The sequence below is a fragment of the Macrobrachium rosenbergii genome, chromosome 5 (assembly GCF_040412425.1).
Source record: "Macrobrachium rosenbergii isolate ZJJX-2024 chromosome 5, ASM4041242v1, whole genome shotgun sequence".
NCBI lineage: Eukaryota > Metazoa > Arthropoda > Malacostraca > Decapoda > Palaemonidae > Macrobrachium > Macrobrachium rosenbergii.
Genome location: NC_089745.1, coordinates 35,357,990 through 35,374,667, shown reverse-complemented (window position 1 = coordinate 35,374,667; position 16,678 = coordinate 35,357,990). Strand labels below are relative to the sequence as shown.

Genomic DNA, 16,678 nt, shown 5'->3' with positions numbered 1-16,678 from the left:
ACTGAAAAATAGAAGGCTGTACCCTGCTGTCGTTACCCCGTCGATAAAGGAACAAGTCCTGTGTTAAAAAAAAAAAACACGTACACAGACTCACACACAAATATATATATGCCTCCCAAACACACCCCAAATTCTTAAATTCAGCGAGACACAAAGATATACCGAAACCGTCACATACTCCTCTAACACCAAATAATTGTTTGTTGATTTAAAAGTATTCGTTATTTTCTTCTCTCATGCTTGGCATCCCAGAGTCACGAAAGGAAAGATTATTTTAGGACAAGGGAAGCCATCTTCCCTGACCTTGACAGTTCAGTGGCAGGAGCATCAGATGAAGAAGATCCCTTTCTCACCCTTCCAACCCCCCCTCCCCCCTTTTCCCCCCTCCCTCTGCCTAATAGACACACACACACCTCTGCCCACGTCCTCCTTACCCTCTTCCTCCCTCTTGATCTTCCTCCACCGGAATTCCTGCGGTCTTTTGTTAATGACCTTAAAACATCACGTTTTTTTTTTTTATTTTAGTTCTTTTATGTCGTTCGGTGACGCTCCATCGATTTGAATATTATTCCTTCTGAAGGTCGCCAGAAAATGACGAGTCTCTTTGCACTGCAAGGCCTTTATTTATATTTTACTCTTTGTGTTTATTTTTGTGTGTTGTATTGGCATTCATGTGTTTCTTCGTTTCAACATTTTGATATACATGAAACTGGCCAGAAGGGTGTGCAATAAATCGACCTACGATTTACATCCTTTCTGAAGTAGGCAGTGCTCTGAGTGTCGTTCATACATTCTTATCCAGTTAATGTTAAATGTAAAGTGAAGAGGTTAATGCACGTTTGAGTTTTATTTTAACTTATAAGTGTGAAAAACCAGCTGTTATGATATAACTTTTTTTTCTTTTGCTTTTACGAAGCACAAAAATGCTTTATCAAATAAAAATTCTTTGGATAAATTAATTTATAGGCAATGCCTGTTTTTTCAATTCAACAGAATCGAATGTTCTGATTTCTTTCAGTGATCTTTTTACTCCGGTCTTCGGCTTCGGAGAACTCCCGACTTTGCAAAAAAAAAAAAAAAAAAAGGCTATAAAAAAGAACGCTTTTCCACGTAAGGAAATCGTTTCACCGTAAACGTCGGCTTCACTACCCGGGGTGCTCGATGACCTTCTTGTTGCATACAGCAATTTGCCTCGCGGTGGTTAATGCTTCCTATGATACATATTACAAAGTCCCTTAATCGATATTCTCCTGCAATGAGTAGGTTACAGTAGTCTAGACAACTGCGAGGACCGAAAGCGTCCCGAGCGACCTTACCCTCGAGAGATGCTTGACCAGGCGAGGGTTGCAGCAGCTGCTATTGCAAGTTCAAGGTCGTTCAGAGGCCGCAGTTGAGAGAGAGAGAGAGAGAGAGAGAGAGAGAGAGAGAGAGAGAGATATCTTTGCTTCACTTGAATGTTACGCAACAAATGTCAGTTGTGAATGCTGTAACTTCACATGGGCTGAAATAATTCTTCCTTTTACTTTATTTTTTCATTGTTTTCTTTGATCCTGGGCTATATTCGGACATTACGAGGCCCTTCCTATTTGCATATACTCATAAAAAGTACATTATATGCATTTTTATGATCTATTCATTATCTGTTTATGTTTAGCGGTTGTTGATGTTTAAGGTAAAAAATTTATCATGGCCTGGAATATGATGGGAATATTCAACTACGTGACCGATATAATTCTTTAACAGCTAATTATTTAGGGATTTTTTATTATTGTTGTTTTTACACGGCGGGTTTCTTAGCAGTGATTTTGCGAGTGACAGATGCCTTTGCTTTTATACTTTAAATGTACTGTGATAGTTTATTTGTTTCATCTACATTTTTAGTTTTCATCTTGTTCTTTTGTATTCAGTACTGCATGTCTTTCAAACGAGCTATCAGCCTTCATGAAATCGTTGAATTGCTCTTGATTTTTGTAACAGACACACCGATGAGGTTGGCTTTAGATGGTAACTCCTCACGTTTTTAGTTTTCTGTCCGCCCTCAGATCTTAAAAACTACTGAGGCTAGGGGGCTGCAAATTGGTATGTTGATCATCCACCTTCCAGTCATCAAACATATCAAATTGCATCCTTCTAGCCTCAGTAGTTTTTATTTTATTTAAGGTTAAATTTAGCCACGATCGTGCGTTGGCACCACTATAGGTCCCAACAACATATGGCACCACCGGGCCGTGGCTGAGAGTTTCATAAAACATCATATGCTGTACAGAAAACTCGACTGCGCCGAAGAAACCGGCGAATTTTTTACTTGTTTTTTATAGCATTCCAAAACAAAGGTTAAACTGAACCATTTATTGACAACATTTCAGCATTTCTCCGCAAGTTCCTACGTTATATCTTACCTCATGGATTAACTATTTATATGTTAGCATATCTCGGTCATTTCCTCATGTTTCTCATGAGGATTATTTCCCATAATCTCTCCACTACTTCACTAGGGGACGGACTCCTTAAGCCGATGTTTATAGTCCCTACAACTCAGTTGGCTAACCAAACTTTATTGAGAAAATGATCCAGCGCAGGAAGTGGTGGTAATTTTTTCGTTTGCGTAATTACTGGGTCTTGGTTTTAGGGGCTTTCAGAATGGAGAGGTTGGCGAGGGAGCCGGGGGAAGGGGTGGACAGTGGACTTTTCCTTTTTGTGATACACCTCACTTTCAAAAAAAAAAAAAAAACTTACCAGTGAATATTCCCTTGTTTTATGGTTGTATAGATGAATCTTCGCAGTTGGCTTTGTATTATTCTTGTTGTATTACGTTAAATACATTCCATTTTTAATGTAACATCCTTCGAGAAACAAATCCTTATGGAATTGGTCACTGTGTTTCTTGTTGATTGTACGCAAGTGGCGCTCAAGTTTCACCATAAATCCCCAAGATTCTTCTATATCTTATTCACTTGATTAAATAACTCCCCCCTTTCCCTGTCGTTCGCATACGTCAGACATTTCTCGGGCGTCTTTTTTGGGGTTGGAGAGAGAGGGTGGGAGATGGTAAAGTGGGGTTCTGTAATCACATAGCGGAACGCTGGAACTCCCAGATGACCACCTTGGAGGGTTACCCCATGGCATAGATTTATATGCTTAAGAGGGAGGGGAAGGGAAGGACCTTTAGGTTAGCATTGGCGGACGGGCGAATGGACTAGCAGGCGTAACGGCGGCAAAGGATAGGACGTGACTATCCATAACGTCTGCATTTTGGAACTTGGTTTATGTTCTTGAATAAAGTGAACTGTGCTGCGCTGTTAGATTTTATTTTTGTTTTTGCGGAGAATTTCTTGCTAGGATCAGAACTTTTTGTTTTTCAGCCATAGGTGTTATTATTTATAGCATGGAAAGGATTGTAAATAAGAATCTGCTACAAATCCTTGGGGACAAACGAACCTCCCGCATTTCAGATGCAACGGCAAAAGGAGCAGTGTTAGGATAATTAAATACGCTACTAAAATTTGTTTGCCTGTATGGCACTGGTAAAAGTTACATCTAAAATCAAATAGCCCCATTGTAACCAAACAAGATTACTTTAAATTGGGTTTATGAGGATTATACAGATTTGTTAGTAATTCAACATTTCTTATAAATCTTGATCAGTAAGGAAAATGCAAAATAAGGGAGTAAATGAGGGAAATACTTCATAATTACCAGTTTCAATTTTGAAAATATTCTGTTTTTGGCTGTATTCAAGCCAACAGTGAACTATACATATAAAAACTTTTTAAAACATCTTCCAGTGATATACCATTTTGGAGGTAATCTCTAAATCCTGATTGGTGTACCGTTCATCTGCTTGTAAACACCGGCTTTTATCGTGAAAGATTGTGTGTTAATATTTTTTCTTGGTGTTTTTGTCGTTTTTAGACTCTCCTTTCAGCGTAAAACCAACCACCGTAAACCTCACAATTATGTGTTCCTGAATCTGCATTATGAGGAATGAAGATGTCTCAGAATATTGCTTTTTGTAAACTGAGGGATAATCTACGAGTGCAGAATAAAACACCGTGAGTTCTGTAATTAGTACTTTTACTAGCAACTTAAATTGTTGCCGGAAGTGTCCACCCCTTCGAAGCACTCAAGCCGGAAATGGTACTCTTGTTCCATAAGAATGAGTGGTGCAGAGCTTTAACAATATTATCGTTTTGGTGAGACGGATTGTAGTGCCGCTGAATTCATCTTCTTGGTTATCCCGTATAAAGGCTCCCGAATGGAACGAGAGAGAGAGAGAGAGAGAGAGAGAGAGAGAGAGAGAGAGAGAGAGAGAGAGAGAGAGAGAGGTTGGCGGGGAAAGGGACAAGGGACCGATTATCATGAGGTGAACATCAGTAATAATTGCCTATTTTTCATATGTGTAAATATTCATTTCGCTACGAAATTATTATACTTAACGTTTGATGTTTGCTACAAAAAAAGCGCCACAAACGTCTGGGTAAAACCCGTTCCAGGAAGCCAAAAGCGACAAAAGAAAAATGCCGAATATGCTCCGTCACACAATTAAACACATAAATCTCGGGACGTGAACAGGTTGGGCGCAGAAAAAAAAATAAAAGTGACGACTGTCTCTCCGTGTTAAGGTTCGACAGGAAGTGGCTGAACTAACTTTCAGTAATTACAATCATCGAAAGGACTCTCACTCTCAGACTGAGTATGCGCACGAATGAACCGCCTACGTAATTTAAGGTTGCCAGCGGAACTTCCTGCTTATGTACAGTATATACTGTATATATATATATATAAAAAACTAAGTATTATTGAGCTCTCCAAGATTCTAACATAAACTGAATAGTAACATGAATCTCAAGATTTTCAGCATGAATTGAAGTCTAATTATAAGCTAACGAGGTTCTCAACGTCGGTTAAACCAGTGGTTTTCAACCTGTGGGTCATGGCCCACCAATGGTCATGGCCCACTGGTAGGCCATGGGCAGTTCTGAGGGGTGCCGTACGACGGACATCTTCAAAATAGTATTCAAAAAATGAAAAATCATTTACAGCAAATGCAGGCCAGTGCTTTCTTTCATAAATGAAAATGTATAACTAATAAAGTGTTCTGAAAAATATTTCCATGAATGAAAATGCAAAACTATTAAAGTGTTTTGAAAATGATATATAACAATTCTATTATCATCATTACTCAATTCTGAAGGGCAGTGGGCCATGAGTATTTAGGGATGCCAAAAATGGGCCACGGGCACAAAAAAGGTTGAAAACCACGTGGGCTAAACCGGTAAGGCATAAGATTAACTAAAGTTGATTTCAGCACGAAGTGATCAACTGAGAGTCTTTAAGAAAACTGAATGAATGCCATTAACTTGAGATATTTCAAACATGAAAAGAATAAATTATATAAAATCTCAAGGGTTTTAACATGAATGGAATGCATGCAATGAATAAGGTAACGAGAATTAAAACTGACTAGAATTGTAACAGTAAGGGAAGAATTAATATGATAAAATCGGGTGATTTTTAACGGCAACAGATTTAATGAATGGTGTGAAGGAAATCACGTTGAAGGTCGATTTCGTAAGGTAATATTGTATAAGAATAATGTTTCATTAAACAGAGATAAATTTGATCAGAACCGTAGTGAAAAAGAGAGAATGTTCAAAGAAGTGAACTGTAATTTCTTACAACGGTATTTCGTTCTTAATCCGCAGCGGTATATTAATGCATATCTACTGGAACTAATCACGAATATCATACGGTAATGGTTACAGGAACATTCTCAGAAGTAAAACAGAGTCAACTCTTGGTTGTCCTACTGAAAAGTCAAGGTATAACTCACTATTTTGAATATGAAACTAAAGCAATTAAAGTTAGACAGAGAAGGCATTTTTTTTATGACAAACTAGATTAACTGCGCTAGAGACCGCTCGAAATTAAAGTAATAACCTTTGATTCGGTTAAGATATAAACAAGATTAAATGCGAGTAGATCAAGACACCATTTGTTGGATAGACTGCTGGGGAAAAGCAAAATGTAACCCATTATTCTTTGGTGAAATTAACGAGATTGAAACCACAGAAAAACAAGACGCCGTTCTTATGCGACCCTTCAGTGACATGAACCTCTGAAGGCAACGCCTTTTGCAGTGAGCACCTTCGCGTGATTAATAAGGGGTTCCCACGTCAGGATGAGCTGGGTGTAGATCACAGCGACCATTATATCATTTCGGCGCTTGTTATATCATCCCATTAGAATTATGATGATTAAACTGTGAACCTCTGTCTGTGAGCAAAACAAGAACAGCTTGCCTTACATAAACCCGAATGCCTTACAAGACAAATCTTTTTTAGTTGTGGCTGTTAATGTTATTTTACAATACGTAATTTGTTGGTTTTCCGGCCGCGTTATAGCCCATTGCCGCTTGACCCAGTCCTCTTAAGGTCTGTTGCAAGTGTCTGTATCGCTTGTGGTTTGGCAACTAATAATGATTCACGCCACCTCGTCTCTACTTACACACACAGACACACTCCATTCATTCTGAAGTGTTGAGAAAAGAGAAGAAAACGGAGAGTTGCCGAGACTAAAAGTGAGATAGCACATTACGGCGGTGAAACTGTGATGAGTGGTTGACCAGGGTATCTAAGGTATGCCTAAATGAAGCAAAGATCCCAAAGGGATAATTAATAGGAGGAATAATTGTTTCTTTGTAATGTACAAGCGTAAAGGCGAGAGTCGACAGTTTTCAGGCAAAGGTGTTGTTGGATTTTCACTGATAAAAAACTTAAGACTAGAGATTTGATTGGGAAAGAGCAAAGTGAATTCACACTAGGACGAAAGCATGGACCAAGTATTTATGATGTTTACGGTGAAAATGTATGGTATGGAAGATTTATTAAAATGGAAGCGCTTTAATAAGCAAGAATGGAAGTATATTCATTTCAGACGCATTGGTGCAGTGTTTATGGGGAGCTTCTTATATTGTTCATGAGCCTCTTATGTAATATGCGATGCAGGCAATGCTGTTGAAATTTTTCTGCTGAAGTGATTCACCCATGATTCAGCAGTTAAATTAGGAATGGCGCAGTGACTGCCTTTCACATACTCTTCATAGCACTTCGCTGAGTCCCAGTACTCCTCAAACCTGCTGAACAGTGTGTGCGTGTGTGTGTGTGTGTGATACCTTGTAAGAAAATGGGTTTGTTTCATAATGACACCTAGCTCCTAGTTTTCTACTCATACACCTCCTTCAGTAGTGGATGTTTCCAGAAAGCTCCGGTTCTCAGTGAGTCTTTTGGGAAGAAGTTATTTGACTTCCCATGCCCAACCCCACTCTGACCTTAATCTGCCACAGTCATCTAACTACCAGGTCCATAATTCACTGCTTAGGGTTGCTGTGTCACAATGGATTTAGCAGATAATGGTCTATATCAGCGGTTCTTAACCTTGGTGGGGGGGAGGGCGCGCTCCCCTAGGGGGCTTCAGCAATTTCCAGGGGAGGCGCGACCCCTAGGGAAAATTTAAAAATTCTCTGATTACAGTATATCCATTATACTCTTAACAAGAGTAAGGAACTAATATGCAGAAGTTTATGAAAAAATGCAAACTTATCATAGCCTGATAACGTTAGTTTCCTATAGTCTACTACTCTAGACTCGTTGGGCTTACCATGTTTTGTAATTACTTACCTCCCTCCCTATCCCTCGAAACTCCTTCTCTTTCTCTTTTCTTCCACTTTTTTAAATCTGGGATGAAATTTTACTCATAGATGTAAGGGGGACGTGGAGGGAAGGACTAGTTCTCAGAGGGGGCGTGGTAATAAAAAGGTTAAGAACCACTGGTTTATATGGCTACTCCTGCTCTCTCTCTCTCTCTCTCTCTCTCTCTCTCTCTCTCTCTCTCTCTCTCTCTCTCTCTCTCTCAGGGATCCATTTCGGGATTCTCGCTGGTGAAGCTGAGCTGGTAACCATCCGAAAGCCCTAATTCATAGATTCTCACATACAACAAAATGAGATATCGGGAACTCTCTCATTCCTATACGTCCATGAGAAAACGTTCTGGGTAGGAATAATTTATCATCGCCTTTTATCTTCCTTAATGTCCAGAGCAATAAAGATCTAGTTAAGTTTATAAATGAAAGAATTTAATCTGGAAGAGCCGTTCGTATAATGATGATAATACGTTTATTTTCGTCTTCAACAATTCGGGTCATAAGTATTTTCCTTCGGAATTGTATCAGTCATTTCAATTTTGTATTTCATTAGAATTAAATGAGACAAAGATGCTACAGGAATTCGCGAAGAAATTAATATGACGAACATAAAAATGTCATGTAGTTTCTCATGATAGGAAACCACCTGTCATTTTGCCTTTTCAATTTCTGTTACAACGATAAGCCGTCACGTAAGGGAGCTTGTAAGTCATCTCAGCTCATTAAGGCCGTAACTGTCATGGAAACCCAATTTTCATCCCGAATGAAGGTCACCTACAGAGGTGTCAGGTGAACCCGATGCCCCGGGCGTCATGACAGCCGGCCAATAAACGGGTCATGGTATGCGTCGCTTGACCTCAAAAATATATTGATGATACGCTTCTCATTGTCATCGTGACGTTACCTATATGAAATTTCATTATTACTGTCACGTTATCATATTAACAGTAACTTTAGATTACCATTATTGGTTCCTGAACTGTTGGAAAAATCCAACTTATCACAATCTGTGTTATTTTTCTCGTGAATACCCTGCAGTTATTCGCACCCGTGAGCTCTATAGATAAAATAATTGAAGCGATTTGAGTGAAGTGAACGGAAGAATTATCCTCCCTCTTGTTAATCATGGATCTATCCGTAAAATCCCTTTATCTTCGGAGGAGAGGCGATCCTTGTGTAAGCCATAAGCGAACATGGGGTTGGGGGTTCAGTGACCCCTGGCTCTTCCTCTCCCCCACCTCCAACACCTGAATAGTCCACTCACCTCCTCCTCCTCCTCCTCCTCTCACTCTCACTGAACATCCTCCTCTTAATTCCATCTCCTGTCCCACCAAGGAATGATGCGATGGATGGCTTGTTTTATTACTCTGGAATGTTTTGGACATCAAAGGTGATATTTTTTATTTGCTCAGTCATTTTGGTTTCGCATTAATTCTTATCAATGCCATATCGCAGAATGGTTTTTTTTTATATTCGATGTGAAATGATGTCATGGTGCTAGAACGTGTTGTATTCAGATTGTTTTCTCAATGCTGCCAGAGATGTCAGCATGGCCTCCTCTAGAATTTTTTTATTATTATTATTATTATTATTATTATGATTAAAAATCTGCATTCATACTGAGCAAGCTTAAAAGCCATTAACTTGTAAAGCAAGCAATAACAGAAGAGAACCCCAAAAGTGAATAAGAATTTAAAAACAGAGAAATAAGGATAACAAGGCAGTAAAAACCAAGATAAATCATCAATGTAAATTAAGAAGTTAAGTAACGACACATGGCGTTCCAGAGTCAGATTGTCAAAAGGAAATGAAGAGTCTTACGAAGTGGCAGTGTGACGCCGTGATAACTCAACAGAATGTGGCTGCTGACGCTATGCAAAACGAGTAGCACGCACTCCTTGACATTTAAATCCACGATCGGCACCAGTGCCAGTCCTTGAGGGACCGGCACTGGTGCCAATCGTGGATTTAAATGTCGCTTTATTTAAGGAATATGAGCAAACAGGATACCCTCCAACGATGATCTGAATAGAAATTAATATTCTCCAGCAAAATGGAATCACCGCCTCTGCAGATGGGTAAATAGAGAATACCTGAGCTACCAGGTACTTCACTTGGGCATTAGTTGATAAAATATCAGAATATACTGAAAGATTACCAAAGTGTCAGGATCAGTGCTTATCGATAGTTATGTAAAGTCACAAAGCTGAATGCTGTTTCTTTTAAAGGTAAGACTTGTTGGACTGGCAGCCAAGTGTCCACATCACTGGCTGTGCTTGAAGAAAAGTTGTAAGAATCATAAAACAAAAAAGCTGCTGGAATTTCCTGTTTGTCTGGGATTTATGTTTCATATCTGTCTGTAGTTAATCTCAGATTCATCTCAACAAAATTACCCAGTAAATTTTATCTCAGTATTTTGTTTTACGGTAAAGGTCATAATGGATGTCCTGGCGGTTGTGGTCTAGTGCCAAGTAATATATTAGTCTTTGCCATCTACTTACTTTACCACTTATACTTGCCTGCTGGTAAATTGTCGAACCGTTAGGTTCAGGATCTCTGGTAGGCCTTTGAAAGGTGTTTCCCTTTTACTACTACTACTACTAGTGCTACTACTACTACTACTACTACTACAAAGGTATTGGTATTACTGTAAGTACCTCTGCTACTAGTGTAGAGGCAGGTGTCCTCTACTACCACCTCTACTATAACTAAAACTGATGCTGCATCTAGATTTTGTGAATGATTTCCATGACTTGTGAATGATTTCCATGTGAGAAACGTCTCATCTAATTCCTTCTAGAATGAATAGTCATCTTTGAGGATTATTCGGTCAGAATTTTTTCGTGGGATACCCTTTTTACACTTTTAATCCTTGCAGGTTTTAGTGACCCGAAGACCTTCATATCCTGGGAACAATAAGTCGTTAACCGTTTGTGATTCAGACGCTTTTAAAAAGTTAATTTTTCGGTTATGTGCATCGATTAGGCTGAATGGTTAGGTGGGAACGAGAGCTAATTCAGCGTGAAAATGCTCTCTCTCTCTCTCTCTCTCTCTCTCTCTCTTCTCTTTCTATATATATATATATATATATATATATATATATTTATATATATATATATATATATATATATATATATATATGTAGTGTGTGTGTGTGTGTGTGTGTGTGTTTGTGTATGTGTAATATATTTTTGTATATATATATATATATATATAAAGTATATATATTTATGTGTATGTATACTGTAAAATTGTAAGTATATTAGTCGATATATTATATATGTATAACAAACTCATGCAGAAATTGTAATATATATATATATATATATATATATACTATATATATATATATATATATATATATATATATATATATATATATATATATATATATATGTTATATAAATTTTGAGTTCGTATATATTTTCTTCACAATCATTGTTCTATAGTCTACTCATCACGCATCTTAATTATACCCCGTGAAGGCCATTGACCTCATCCAGGGAAGCCATCGGATAAAAGAATTTTTTGCCTTTATTCGTGACCGGAATGAATTAAAATGTGGAAAAATTACCTGGAACCCAGATGGTTAAGTTTTGAAGCTTAGAGATGCCTCTTAAGTGAAATACACACGTTCCATCGGGTACACACACATATATGCACACACACACACACACACACGATATTCTCCACTGAAAGTTTCCAAGCTACCATTTTGCCCTTTTGTCGAAATTACTATTTTAATATTTTTTTTGCGCGCGCATGGAATATTTTAAGCGAAATCCACACGAGCACAGCTGCTCTGTACTTACATACCAATATTTACTCGAGAATATTTACAGTATCATAATCATCACACCTTACATTTAGTGCATTCCTTAAAGGTTAACCATTTTTAACTTATACATCTGAAAAAATGTATTACGTTTAAGGTAAGCAAGAAATTTTAATATGAACGACAATTGATAGGCAGCGCGTCAGAGTAACAAAAATAGAAATAATGCTTTTATTCCTTGTTGATTACATAGTTCCGCATATTTACCGTACTTGTTTGATATTAGAACAAAGGTAGTTGGCATAGGTGGAAATACAATGATGACCCCGAAGGAAGTGGGCGGGACCAGAGACCGATTCTCTTTTGCATACCTCGGGATGTTTATCGTTCGGTTTACTGTTATGATGTTAAATCTTGCGAAGACCTCAAGATAGGATGTGTATTTTTTCACCGACTTTGATGTTCAGACTCCGTTTTACTTTTATGAAAAGGTTGAATGCAATTTCCAATTCTTATTAGAGGTATGGATTTTGTACGATACGTGGCCTGTTATTATAAGTTGTAGGTAATTGACTTATTTTGACATATATAATGCTTTTGAATACAAACTTTCAAGTAAAGGTTGACTGTATTTTTGTCGGTTTCATAAAAGATTTTGTATGGTATGCGAACGTTTTTACCTTAAGGTTGAAGGATTTCTTTTTATTTTCCTCAGCAATAGTGGAAGGATGTTTCAAGTCAGTCAGATATTATAATTTTCAAAACCCCCCTGATTGTGAGATGGGGATAAATCTTCTTTAACACTAAGACCTTTCAAGAAATACGATGTGTCATCATTTTTCACCGACTATTGATGTCAAAAGTTCCAGGAAAAATTCAATATACTCTTTATTTAAGACTCATTTTTACTTCTTCTAACTCTATAAAAGGTTGTTTCCAATTCTTTGTAGAAATTTGGGGCCTTTCTATTAAACCATGTTGAAACTGCATGTTTAGCAGCATCCAAAGATTCAAACCGGACTCCTCTTAAGTGTTCCTTGAGTTTTGGGAACAGGAAAAAATCTGAAGGAAGATCAGGACTTTGGAAGAGTTTCCCACCTAAATTTCCGTAGGACTTCTCTTGCAACCCTATGAATGTGCTGGAGCGTTATCATGATGGAACAAAATTCTATTTTTTCCTCGACGTTTTTAGCCAATGCAGTCTTCAGTTTTTGCAAAAACACCTTTGAATACAAAAATCAATTTCCTTTGAGTCCCAAAACACTGTTGCCACTGTATTTTTGAACTTCACTGGTGCAGCTTTCTAATTGCTTTGATTGAATTTTACTTTCTGATTTTGGATCCAAGTTTCATCTCCAGTAACAATGGTCAAAAAACTCTGATTCATTTGATTCAATCTTCGTTTGCAAGAGAAAGTTCAGCTCTTTGATGCAGTTGGTTGAAACGCTTTTGGGACCCAACGTGCTGAAAGTTTTCAAACCAAGATTTTCATTTAAAATTGAAAATGCGGAACCATGGGAATCATGTTTCATTAGCTATCATATCGAAATCCGTCTTCATCCACTAGATTCTGCAGCCACAATTCTTTCATTTTTGCAGTCGATTTTCAAAACCCCTTAAATCGCTTTATCAATCATAAACAACTGATTGATGAGAAGAATGATAAACTTGTTGAAAGCTTCAATAATTTTTTCTGGTTTCCAATTTAGGAACTTGATGTTAGCTCTCATCTCAAAATTTTTATTTTCCATGGGTTCATTTTTACATGTTAACACCACGTAAAGAGGATGACTGAGTATCAAGTCTGTATGGATCACTCATCATAATTGTTTATTTTGGGTTGTTTCATTCTTATCATTCAACATTTTTCCTGGAAATTTTTGACTTACCCTAATTTTTTATTATATATATATTATATATATATATATATATATATATATATATATATATATATATATATATATATATATATTATATATTTATATATATATTGTGTTTGTGTATATACACATAGTATATATATGCATACATATATATACACATATATACATATATATATACAAATGTGTATATATATACATTTGATTAGTTTCAGTGACATAATTTTAACTTCTGGGATATAATGTGTTTTTAAATCTATGGATTAATATGAGAAATCTGGGATATAATGTGTTTTTAAATCTATGGATTAATATGAGAAATATTTAATTCATCGGAAACTAATCATCAGTGATATTTACAATAATTTGTCATTGAGATCTATGAAAATATTCTAATATGAATAATTTTTATTATCAATGGGTTTCTATTTAGGTTCCTTGCTTACTATGAAAGTTTTTCCAAAGAAAGAATATCGTATTTATCTCTATAAAAAAACTGGACAAATAACACCGAACATAACATGTTTGTATTCTATTTGAAAGGGAATCCTCACAGCAAAGAAAGCGAAGGTGCATCTTTCAAAACTCTGTGGTTTGTTTACAACTGCCTAAAACCACAGTCTGTATTTAACTCCAGTGAACAAATGGCAAGGGTAAGTTTTGTAGGTCATAGCTGATTGAACCAAATATCATTCATATTTTGTTTTTGGAAATTTTGTCAGGTTTATTTCATTTCTGGTTCTCGTAATCAACCGAACTTTTCACACACTCTTTGTCTGGCTACCATTCTCCTTAGTCTGTTTTACTTTATAACAAATTTTCTTTGTATCATTTCATTTTTAGTTTTCCTTCATTTGTAGAACTTCAAGTCATTCTTGCTCTCTGTCTGTCTGTCTGTGTCTGAAAATGCCCTTCTGTTACTCGATCTTTTATTTGCTGTTTTTCTCCTTTCTTTCCTCTTATTCATTCTTTCACTGGATTTTTACGCTGATTTGCTTGTCATGTCTTCCTTTCAAACCTCTCATCTTCTCACCTCTTTTCCGGGCAGCAGTTAACTTCCACACCCTTAATCGCTCTCCTTTGAAGTCTCGTAATCTGGCGGTGATGGGATGTAAGTTCGACCCTGGTATGTTTGTGTGTACGTTTGTGGGTGTGTATTTGAATACAGTTTCCGTCACCCTGTATTTGTTTAACAGCACAGAAGTCATTTAGTAGCATTTGCCTGTTATATGAAGCTAGTTTGCGTTCTTCCTTACATTACGGTACTCAGACTTTGGACGCGGTGGATTTTATGCATAAAATGTGTATTTCCACATACATACATAATTTACATACATACATACATACATACATACATACATACATACATTCTTAAGTACGTACGTACATTCATGCTTATCACTTTAACAGAAAAGGAAGGTGTTTTTATTAGAAAAATATCTAAGCACACTGTATTCGAAGTAATTTTTTTTAATCCAATTCTTGGTTTGAGAAGTTTCCCATTAGTTTTCATATGCATGGGTTTCGTTTAAAGGCTTTTTGCACATGAGTTTTCTTTTCCCGATTCTTAACGAATAAACAATAAACTCGATGTCAGTGTGTGAACCCGTACACGGCAAACGTGATGTCAAGTCCCGTAAATTTTCAACGATTTCGATTTTGCCTTCTGAAAGTCCCTGACCAACCATTACAAGTTCCACCTAAGCTCTTGACCGGTTGTACAGTACGGCAGACTTACAATTATTGCAATTTCGACCTGAGCTTCTGACCAGCGTTCTCTGTCGACCCTCAGTTACCAGTCCGACTTAAGACCCTGACCGACCGTCGGCGCCGACCCTTCCAAATGCGGAAGCGTTGTGCTGCCAGTTTCTCGTGTATGCCAAGTTAGGGAGGATTGTAATGCTTACCCCCTGACTTCACAGTTCCTTTTACGTGTTCTGGAATCTCCACGAATTCACGGGAGGCTTAAGTTCAGGCTAAATAGCTGTGTTACTCATGTAACGTGCCTCTTAATTTCCAAAAAGAGAGAACAAATGATTCCGCCGTGCCATAATACTTAACGATAAGGATTAATTTCCATAGCTTCAATCTCTTGATAAAAAAAAAAATGACTAGTCAAGAAATCTTCAGTTGAGATGTAAATTAAGTTCTTCCTTATTGAACAGAAGAAAAGAATAGGTAATCAGCATTTAAAATCTCTACTCTTCTCATTAGCTGCATAATTCTTCTGCGTTCCTAAAATGTTTTGAATTGTTGGAACTTGGCCACATTTGTGGAGAGGTTGAGTTGGTCACTTGATTCTCCCCCTATTTTTAAAGTACAAATATACATTTGCAACAGTTTTGACTGAGTAAAGGTTCAAGAGAGAACCTCGCCACGTTAAATTTATCAAAACTGTTAATCATAAAGGTGTGCAACAAACAAACAAACAGTGATTTCTGTATAGCACAACAAGTAGGGTAGGAGGTGCGAGGGAATTAGAGAGCTACTTGGCTACTTCATCCAACAGGGGCAGGTCAGAGCCTGCAGTCAGAGCCTGCCCCAGATTGTGTGTTCTCTTGTAGATGTGGATGCATAGAGATTAAAATATCAATATTCACTGAAGCGAATGCAATTGCCATGGACGGCGGGGTTTTCCATTTTGTAGTACTCGTCAAGACTTATATTTTGTTTTAGCCAGAAGCGCATGAACTACTATAGTTCTTGTGTCATTTCTTTGGGGATATTTAAAATGCTCACAGAACTTGTTTGTCTAGTTTTTGTATCTGTGTGTGTGTGCGAAAGATGTATGCTTAACTCGTGTACGGCAAGCAAATTTTTTGTTGGAAAGCTCTTGCGTAGATTTACTCTACATTTTCGATGTTTTCAAGAATATAGTTATGGATGATGCATTTACAACCATAAAAAACAAAAATGGCAAATATGGACTTCATCATTGGTATATGCCAATTTTCATTTCATACAAACATACTTTTAATATTTTTTCGACAGTTTTGATTTACGTGGATAACTTAGTACGCAATCCGAATAATTTTTTCAGAATAATGCGCGGTTTTCATGTTTTTCCCTATGTAGGACTTTACATCCTCCGTACTAGATTATTCTAATGACCTAAAATTACATGAATTTATGTCACTTATTCCATCCAGTGAGACATATCTGAGGAAATGTATTGCGTTTTGTTGCTACTGACAGCTTAATGTGTATTAAAAAATGCAAGAGACATTACCAAAATTAAGTGACGTCACACTCCAGAGGGTCAAGAGCGATGTGAGGCTTTTGAGGATGACATAACGGAACCCTTTCCTAAATAAGCATTCC

At 37.2% G+C, this 16,678-nt stretch overlaps 1 protein-coding gene across 1 annotated transcript in view; it reads right to left on the bottom strand.

Moving 5' to 3' along the window:
* LOC136838648 (serine-rich adhesin for platelets-like) overlaps positions 1-16,678 on the bottom strand; it is an 85,402-nt gene that overhangs the window by 63,212 nt on the left and 5,512 nt on the right. The window lies entirely within an intron of this gene.